Here is a 10,619-nt window from a genome sequence, read left to right as displayed (position 1 = left end):
TACTCTGGTGAGAGTACAAATTGATGCAATCAGTTTGGATAGTGGTTTGTTATTATCACATAAAGTTGAAATTATGCATATTCTACAAACCAGATATTTTGCTCATAGGTGGGTACCCTAGATAAACTCTTGTACTTGTATACCAAGAGACTTGTAGAAAGATACAAATTGTAAAAGTGAAAAGTTGAAGAATAGATAAATAAATTATGGTTATTTTATTAGTGTATTACCTGACATAATGAACTTGAACTTGATCTAAATGTATCAATAAGGATAGTAATCAAAATGTAATTTTGAGTGAAATGCTAGTTGCAGAATTATATATAGAGCATAACATTTTTATAGTTTTTAAAAATATAGAAAACAACAATGTATTGTTTATTAATACATATACAAATAAAAGTAAAAAGAAAATAATTGGTGAGTGGGATGGTCTGTTTAATACATCATCTTGACTGGGCCATGGGGTACTCTGATATTCAGTGAAACGTTTTTCTGGGTATTTCAGTGAGGATGTTTTTGGATGGCAGTAACATTTAGATTGATTGAATGAGTAAAGCAAATTGCTCACCCTCATGTTGGTGGGTCTCATCTAATCAGCTGAAGGTCTGACTAGAACAAAAAAGTTGACCCTACAAGTAAGAGAGAATCTATATGATGAACATTAGCTTTTGTCCTAATTTCAGATTCCAATTGAAACATCAGATCTTCCTGGATCTTTGAGCTTTCTTACCTTCTATCCTGAACTTAACCGTCAACATTTCTGGATCTCCAGCTTGCTGACTTACTATGCAGATTTTGAGGCTTGCCAGCTTCCATAATTTTATGAGCCAAATCCTTGTAATCAGTCAATCAATCAACAATCAACTTTTCTATGTATCTATAGATAGATAGATAGATAGATAGATAGATAGATAGATAGATAGACAGATAGATGATAGATAGAGAGATAATCTTATTGGCTCTGTTTCTCTGGAAAACCCTAATTAATACTGTAAGATATATGCTACATTCATGAGAGAAAATGCTTCCAGGAAAGTATGAAATTGGTGAGTAGGAAAAGGAAAACTCCAACTTTACTTGTATGATCTTTGCTTTCAAATTAAAAAAAGAAAGAAAATGACAAAATGTTAACATTTTTAATAACGAGTAAATTTGTTATATTATTTTCTGCACATTTCTGACTTTTAATTCTTTCTTTAATGTTCCTTTACACAGTGTTTTCATTGATATCAACTATAAATATTCTATCATTTCATTAGAATTTTTCAAACCATGAGGTATTTACTAATAAATTTTAGAACTAAAAAATCTTTAAATGTTATATTTGATTTATTTACATCATGGTCAGAGACTGTGATGTGCATGTTGCTTATTATTTGAATTTCATTAAGGACTTTGTGACCTGGTATGCAGTTAAATTTGTAAATCTTCCTTGTGTACCTAAAGCTAGTTTATGTTCTCTTACTCGTTGAGTGTTTGATAAAGTTTATTATGTTGTCCTAATGTACTACATGTTTATCAACTCATCTGTGTAATTCATCAGTTTCAAATAAAAATTTTACAAAATCATCTGTTTTTTTTTTTTTTTTATGATTTTGGCATGAAGCCATTTATGAATCCAGAATTGTTCTATTTATTGTTCTGTCAACACTAGGAGTTTTCCCATATTTATGGTATAAAAAAATCTCAATATTAACTATATTCAAAGTAGTAGAATGAAGGAAAGGAAGAAACAGGGGGGTGTTTGCTAACTTCAAGGACACATTTCAGAAATTTTACATATCACCTCTTATTACATGTTTATAGCCAAACTTGGTTGCCAATCATTGGTATGATGGCCACAAATGGATGTAAGGGAAATTGAGAATTGTAGTCCTTGTTCTCAGGGGTCATGTGTAGAGCTCAAATTGGTGATAGTAACAATAAAAGAGATGGAAATCTAAGATTCCGAAGGCAACTAGGAGCCTCTGTCAGTCATATCAGGAGACCATTTCTGGAATGGATGATTGTCAACTGTTTCCAGTGTTTTGTCCTTCTTCTCAAGATTCAAATTTCAGGAAAGGAGCATATAATTGATAGCATCAGATCATCCTTTGGCTAAGGGTCCGGTTGGGGTGAATGCAGATTACTTTTCCTTCAAGTTGTCTCAAATATGGAAAACAATTGATCAAAATAAAATTGGAGTGCTATTTGAAAGAATAAATATATATTAAACAATCAAACCCAGTGTATATCCACTGTAAAATAAATATAAAATTTATTCATCCAGTATATCCACTGTAAAATAAATATAAAATTTATTCATCCACAGAGTTATTTGTTGAGCTGCTTCTATTCACCAGGGCTCATGTATTTACTACAAAAACTAAAATGAATTAGGTGTCATCCTATATTCATAAAATTCATAGCTTTATGCAAAAACTCAGGATAATACAATGTAATGTAATATAATAAATTTTAGAAAGATAAATGATATATGATGTGAATAAATTCATCTTGCACAAATCTGATGCCAAGTAAGCACTTTAGCCATATAGTAAAGTTTATAAGGGGAAAACCACTCTAAGTTTACTAGAAAATTTAGTTGACCTATTCGCTGAGCATTTTTTTCTCTACAAGTCATAATTGTAGATTTTTTGATGAAATATACAACTATATATTTTGAAGCAGTAATTATTTTCCAGTTTTAAAGTTTTTATTCTGAAGTAATTTTAGCTATAAGAAATTACAAAACCAGCACAGTACTCTGCCTTCAGCTTTCATTGGGGGCAATGATAATAACTTACATAATCATATTATGTTGCCTGGAAGATTTTTTTTTTTAATGTATATTTTTTTTTATTGAAAGTAAGTATATATACACATACACCAATTTTAGTCAGGATTTTCCAGAGAAACGAGAAAAATAAGAGGATTTACCAACTGTCTGTGCATCCCTTAGTGCAGTAAAGTTGATATTAAATTAACCATCACAACGCCTTAGTTCTGCTATCTTATTTTCCTCTTATAAATCCTTCTCTGACTGATTTAAATTACATTAAGGCATATGGTTAGAAATGCAGATTATACTTTGTGGCTATTAAGAGTTTTGAAAGTAAAGGAGTTAGCTTAGTTGCCTAACCTGTAGCTCTTCCATTTAATGTGTGTGTGTAGGGGTGAAGGGGTGGGGAGAGAGAGAGGGAGAGACAGACAGACAGACAGACAGACAGACAGAGAGACAGAGACAGAGAGACAGAGACAGAGACAGAGAAAGACAGAGACAGACAGAGAGAGACAGAGAGACAGAGAGACAGAGAGAGAGAGAGAGTTCATAAGTACCAGTAAGCAACTTACATAGCTTTCCTTAAATTTTAGAAGTAAACTTATTTTCTTTTCCTGGGTTGGAATACCAGCTATTAGATTTATTTTCTAACACCCAAAGTAGGATACTTGAGAGAAGATTTTTTGATTGAAACATAAAAGGCAAGGATTGTACTACCTACCTAAATTACACTTGTTTCTGGTTGATAGTTTGTGTTACCAAATACTATCAGGAAAATAATTGCTTCTTCTTGGACCAAAATGTATAGAGGGAGATTGATTTAGTGACTAACTAATCACAGTGAACCATCTAGCTTTTTAGAGTAAACCAGGGACTGTGTAAGTAAATATAGCCAATATAATTACTTGGGTACCTGTGTACTCAGTGACTCCGTCACCCATTCACTAACTCACTTATATAAAAAGTCAAACATAACTGGGAGAGTAATGACTCCTTAAACTCTGACCTTAGAGCAATGGTGTGAGCTAGTAGTTAATAAATCCTCTTGCTGCTGGAAATGGTAGACCAAAATTAATATTAAGCTCTCCCCAGTCTTCACCTACTCTAAGAATTTGATCTCAACTAAAATAAATAAATTTAAAAAAAAAAAGATAATCTAAAAGCTTTTCTGGATCTTTGAGTAGATAATCAGATGGTGCTCTGTTGAAGTCTGATGCCAACCTCTGGGTTTACTGGTTCTGGAACCCCTTAGGAGGAGTTCCTGTGCATGCCAATTTCTTCTGCTGCTTCTGACTGTCTCAGGGCTACCTGGTAGGAGCTACAAAGCTATTTGTGTTTAATCGCTATCTTAGCTGGACCTGAAAGTTTGTGGGAGAGGCCATGCAGTGATCTGAGGCATACTGCTACCAGTACTGGGTCTGGGACAGCTCAACAAAATACCTAGTCCTTAGGATGCCTGCTGACTTCCTATCAGTCTCAGTAGCTGAATGAGCCTTGGGGATACCATGGTTGGATGAGGTAGGGTTTAGGGAGTCAACAGGGTAGGGAATGTGGTGTTTCTCAGGTTTGTGCAGATTTAGATTTGTTGCCAATACTGAACTTGCAGCCACTCACAAAAGTCTCAGCTCACACTGAAGCCAGCTGCTGTCTGCCTCAGGCCCACAGACCTCTTAGATTTGTTCAAGAAATACTGCAGCTAGGGCAAGGGCTTGTTTCCTGCCACCAAAAGTGTTTCTCAAAGTGTATGAGAAGAGGATTGTCGATTGCTGTCAAAGGAAACTCTTGCTGAGAGCACAGAGTGAGGCTGGTTGCCCAGTAAACACCCAAGATTTCCATCAGGCTAATTGAGAGTTGAGTGTAATGGGGTCTCATGGAGTCACCAAGGTAGAGAGGGTAGATCTCAACAGGCCAATGCAGATTCGGGTTTAGCCCTGTGGGAAAAGGGTTCAACACAGGCAAGATGGTGCTCACCTGCAGGCTGCACAGGAAGAGAGCTCACAAAGGAAAAATGGCCACTGCCCCTCTAGCCTTTGCTCAGAAGCCACACAAATCAGTCATTGTATGTCTCTGGCACCTCCTGAGCTGCTGTTTCTGTGTCAGAGACCAGGGTGAGTGCCTGCAAGCAAGCGAATCTGTGAGTGGGCCCTTTAAGGAGATATCTGGATTTCCAACTGCCTTTACTCTTACCTGAATTGTTTGGATTCCCACTGATTTTTACAGCCCAATTTTGTGGGGACCCCTTTTCTTGGCACTGGAACCCTCCCTGGGCTAGGGAGCCTGTTGTGGAGCTGAAGCCTCTTGGCTTTTTGGAGGGAGGCCTCTGCAGCCAAGATAATTCTCTCAATGCTCGACCATCACATGTGGGTGTGGAACCAGCTCGTTTCAAAAGTTTACCCTTCCTATGAGTCTCAATGTGGTCTCCTTTTTATATTCCCAGTTACAGGAGTTCTGTTTGATTAGTCTTCAGATCATTCTCCAGGTTGGCTGCTTGATAATTTAGCGGCAATTTTAATGTGGTCATGGGAGGAGGCATGCACAGAATTTACCTATCCCACTGTCTTGACTGTAATCCTCTTAATTTTTCTTTTTGAGTTCCCAGTTTTGAGTTAAATAACTAACTATGGATATGGTGACATTAGCTTAGAACATCTACTAAATTATATTCAGGTGGCTAGCTGTTACCTCTAATGGCATTAATTTTTCTCTGATGCATAATTTCTCCCCCTTGTTATTCATTTTGAACACTACCCAATCACTCATTCTTTTCAGTAATCTTTGACCATTTTTACTGCATCATGCATTGCCATTCAGAGTGAAACAAGGATTAATAAGAACGTAATGAGTTATTGCCTTTATTTAATTCAGTTTTTTTATGATTTATATTTGTGAGAAAGAGCAAATTACAAGAATATACATCAATATTAGAGTTTTATAAGTGAATTGGTTTCTTTATAGACCTCTTTTCCTGGATGAACCAAATCCAAGTTTCTACATTTTTTGTATCTAAAAAGGAAAATCCTATGAACAGAACATGTAATTACCTACATAATACAACCTACTACCAGTTATTTCACCATTATATTTCATCAATTTAGGTCATTTCTTCTCTTTTATGAGTCTCTTTTAAAAAACTCAAACAACATTGAGAGAAGATATGCCTTAAACTTGTTATTTTCTAACACTCTAATTATTAGGTATCAACTGAGTTAACATCCAAATGGCAGCCAAAGCTGTCTAGAAAATAGGCAATTGGCTAGGGAGGAAAACATGCCAAGAAGGAGGAGAATATGTTGATGGGCATAGGAAAATAGCCAAGAACAAATTTGGCTTTCTTCACAGTTTTGTTGGCAGATAGGCCCTGTTTATATTAGCAAGGGTTAGTGTTAACAGGATGAGCTTAAGGCAACAGAACAATTCCAACCCATTAATAAAAATATGCAAATCTGTTGACTAGGTTGTAATTAAAAGGGTAAAATAAAGGACGCATCACTTTTAGAAAGTGATTGCCAAGCCAATTCACAAGAGACAATATAATTCAAAATGAAGCTAAACATTGCTATTTGTGTTGGGGCATAGGTGTATAAACTCTAAAGTATTTTTCCCTTCCTTTTCATCTCCATTACATGCATCAAATAAATTTTCAAATAGGAATTGTCTGATACATTTACAAAGATCTTTAACAAGCTTTACAAAAATCATACTTAATGCCTATATTTTATGTTCTCTTTGAAACTCCATAATAAATAAATCCTAGGAAAAAATTTTATAATACAAAGAGATCAGCCAGTGCCCTATGGTTAACAACGTTTTGCCCGTGTGTTGTTTTATTTAAGAAAAAAAAAAAACAAATTTGTCATCAATCTCCACTTTTCAGATGATGATATTGAAAACAGAAAGATTAATACTGTGTTTAAACTCACTTAGCTGGTAAGTAACTGAACCAGGGATCAAATTGCAAATATGAATCTAAACTCATCCTCTTTTCACTATATTTTGTTTTTCTGTTAATGGAAAGAGCTAATCTGATGACGAAATTTAAGTGTTTTTTTTTTCTTTCTTTCTTTTTTTTTTACCAATTTAATTTTTTCCTAGGTTAGATCAGAGAAATATGCAGTTATCTGAGTGAAATGATATCCCATGATACTTTCAGTCCTCAAATGCTCACTTAAACATGTTCTGTTCTGGAAAAAAAAATAATAATAATGAGGGTGAAGCCAAGCAACAATCTTTGAAACTAAAGACCAAGTGGGGATCATTGTCAGAAAATAGCATCCATATTAATTATTGTCTTATATTTAATCTCATCACAAAGGCTAACTTTAACTAGATTCCTGTTCTTGATTTCCATTGTTATCTTGTGGAAACATTGCCTATTGTAGTAAGAATCAGGCTTCTTAAATAGGCACTAAATTATGAAGGTCAAGCATGTTTTTATTTATTGACAGCTACTGATGTTTCTAATGAAGTCAAGTAGTTCAAATAAACAAATGATTGTGGTTGACAATAAAAGTGTAAAAAAGGTCCTAATGAAATCAATGAATATACTAACTTTGTGGTTGTGCCCTAGGACACAACGGTATGTATTTAGTTATCAGGATTCTCACACAAAGGGGAAAAATAAATAAATGTCCATGATCAGAAAGTCAAATTCCATAAGCTGGTTAGCAAGCAAAAATGGAAATCATTGGCATTTTGACCATTTATAGACCCTTTCTACACATAGATGAATGTTTATATGCTCATTTAACTTTTCATGCAAACTGCTCAAAACATTTAAAATTGAAGTCATCTTTTAGCCTTCCACTATGCTTGGCAATTGATTTTGGGAATAGAGTTCATTGCACAACTCTATTCTTATATTCTAGGAAAACAACTGAGCTTTAAACAAACAAAAAAAATCCTGGGTGTATAGATTTTAAAAATGCAACTTATAGTAGAATAAAAATTAGATTATCATCAAATTTTTTGTAATGCTTTATGCCACAAGTAAATAGGATGACATATTTAAGGTATTCAAGAAAAGAAAATGTAAGTCAAGGTCTTGAATCCAGAACTGACTTTAGAAGAGCTCACAGAAATTAAAAAAAAAAAAAAATCATAAAATTTATATGAAACCACAAAGAAACCCAAATAGCCTAAGTAATCTTGAGAAAAAACAAAGCTGGAGACTTTATACTTCCTGATTTCAAACTATATTACAAAGCTACAGTAATCAAAACAGTATGGTATTGACATTAAAACAAACACATAGACAAATCAAACAGAATCAAGAGCCCAGAAATAAACCCATGTATATATGATCAACTAATATTTCAAAAGGGAGTGAAGAAAACTCAATGGGAAAGGATAATCTCATCAATAAATGGTGTTGGTAAAAGTGGATAAAAACTTGCAAAAGAATGAAAATGAACCTCTAGCTTATACTCACAAAAATGACCCCCAAATAGATTAAGCACTTAAACATAAGATCTAAAAACAAAAACAAAAAAAATCCTAGAAGGACCATATGTAAAAGCTCCTTGACATCAGTCGTGGCAATAAATTTCTTTTGGATTAAACACTAAAAGCAAAAGCAACAATAACAAAATCAACAAATGGAACTACATCAAACTGAAAAGCTTCTGCACAACGAAAGAAAAGGCAACCTCAAGATGGGAGAAAATATTTCAAACCATATATTGCAGAAGGAGTTAATACACAAAATATATAAGAAACTCATACCACTAAATAGGAAAAATTGGATTAAAAAGTGGGTAAAGGACATGAATAGATATTATTTTTCCAAAGAAGACATACAGATAACCAATAAGTAGATGCAAATTTTCTCAACATAAGTAATCATCAGGAAAATATAAATCAAAACCACAATGTGATATCACCTTGCACCTGTAAGAATGGCTATTATTGAACATTTTTTTAAAACAGATAAATTCTGGAAAAGATGTGGAGAATAAAGGACACTGGTGCACTATTGCTGGGAATTTAGATTGGTACAGACACTGTGGAAAATAGCATGAAATTTTCTCAAAAATTTAAAAATAGAACTACCTTACGACCCATCAATCTCACTTCTGGGTATGTATTCCAAGAGATAAATTAATTATCTTGAATGATATCTACACTGCCATGTTTATTACAGTATTTTTCACAATAGCCAAGACATGAAAATAACATACATGTCCATCAATAGATGAATAAACATAGAAAATGTGGTCTATACATACAATGAAATGTTATTCAGCAACTAAAAGGAAGGAAATTCTGCCATTTACAATGCAGATGGACCTTGAGGGAATTATGTTAATTGACATAAATCAGACAGATGAAGAAAAATTGTTACAATTTTACTAATATGTGGAATCTAAAAAGGCTGAACTTATAGAAACAAAGAGTAAAATTGTGTTTGCCAAGGGCTGAAGGGTGTAGGAAACTTGGAAATGTTGGTCAAATGGTATAGACTTACTTATTAGATGGCTAAGTTCCAGGGGATCCATAGTTACTATAGCATGGTTACTATTGTTAAAGTAACCAATAGAAGAGATAGCCAGAATGTGCATGTATGTGCATGTTAACAATACTGTATTGTATACTTGAAAGTTACTATAAAATAGAATTTCAATGTTCTCGCCATAACAATGACAACAAAACAATAATTATATTCAGTGAAAGATATGTTAATTAATCTCATCGTAGTAATATATATTTGTAACAAATTTCATATTGTACACTTTATACTTACGCAATGGTATATGTCAATTACATCTTAATAAAGCTTGAAAAAAAGTGTAAATAGCAAAAAATGTCATTCACATGAAAGAACTCAAAGAATATCTTTCCCAAGATCATTTTCTGAGAAATCTAGAGAATCAGCCTTAGACAACCAAAATAACTAGAGGTACAGCAACATAAGAACTGGTGGTGATAAGTAAATATACAATAACCTGTGGAGCTGAGACTAAGTGAATGTTATAACGGAAAAAGTATGCATCTAAGTGACTATTTCACATTAAAGTAGATATTGCAAAATTATTTAAAAAATAAAGGAGGATAGGAAGAAAGCATACATAAAGATTTAACTGTTTTAAGTAAAACAAAGTGTGGTGATAGTTCTAGTATTGCTATTCTAGGACTGTTGTATGTGTTATTGGATTAAACAAATGAGCACTTATGGGATAATTGAACTTTATCACTCAGTGTTTTTGAAAATCAAGGCTATTCATGTAGAAAGAAAGGGAAATAGATGTAATATAGTAAAGGGTAAGTCAAAATCACATACCGCTTTATTAGATTTGCAAGAATTGATATGAACTCAAAATTAGATACATATAGGGAATTATATATACATATGTGTAATATATGTTATATGTAAAATTATATGATATGCATATTATATGTTTTATATATTGCATTGCATATATTATAAATATATAATTCATATATAATGCATGTACTTTATAAAACATATAAATTATAATTTTACTTATAATATATGTATAACATATACAATGTTTTATTATTAAAGTGCTGGAAACAATGGTTAATCCTATAACAATGGTCTTGAAATACTATTATCCATTAAAATAAAACGGCATTTTTGAGAAATAGACGATTTCACTTTTCTGCAGAGAAAAGGTCTAGGGTGGGAAAAGGTACATGTTAAGCTTATAACATGTGGCTTTATCAGATATCAAGAAAGTTATAAAAACCTACTTTGATCCTGTCAAATTGAACTCAGGGGCAAAATTAAAGAGGTTCCCATTAAGCAGAGATGGGATAATTTGAACTTCAATATAAATAACTAAATAGATCTGAAACCTATCCAATATGTTTAAATTCATGATTTCATAAGGATATT

This window comes from Pteropus alecto, unplaced genomic scaffold, assembly GCF_000325575.1.
Source record: "Pteropus alecto unplaced genomic scaffold, ASM32557v1 scaffold47, whole genome shotgun sequence".
Lineage (NCBI taxonomy): Eukaryota > Metazoa > Chordata > Mammalia > Chiroptera > Pteropodidae > Pteropus > Pteropus alecto.
This window is presented reverse-complemented; position numbering follows the sequence as displayed.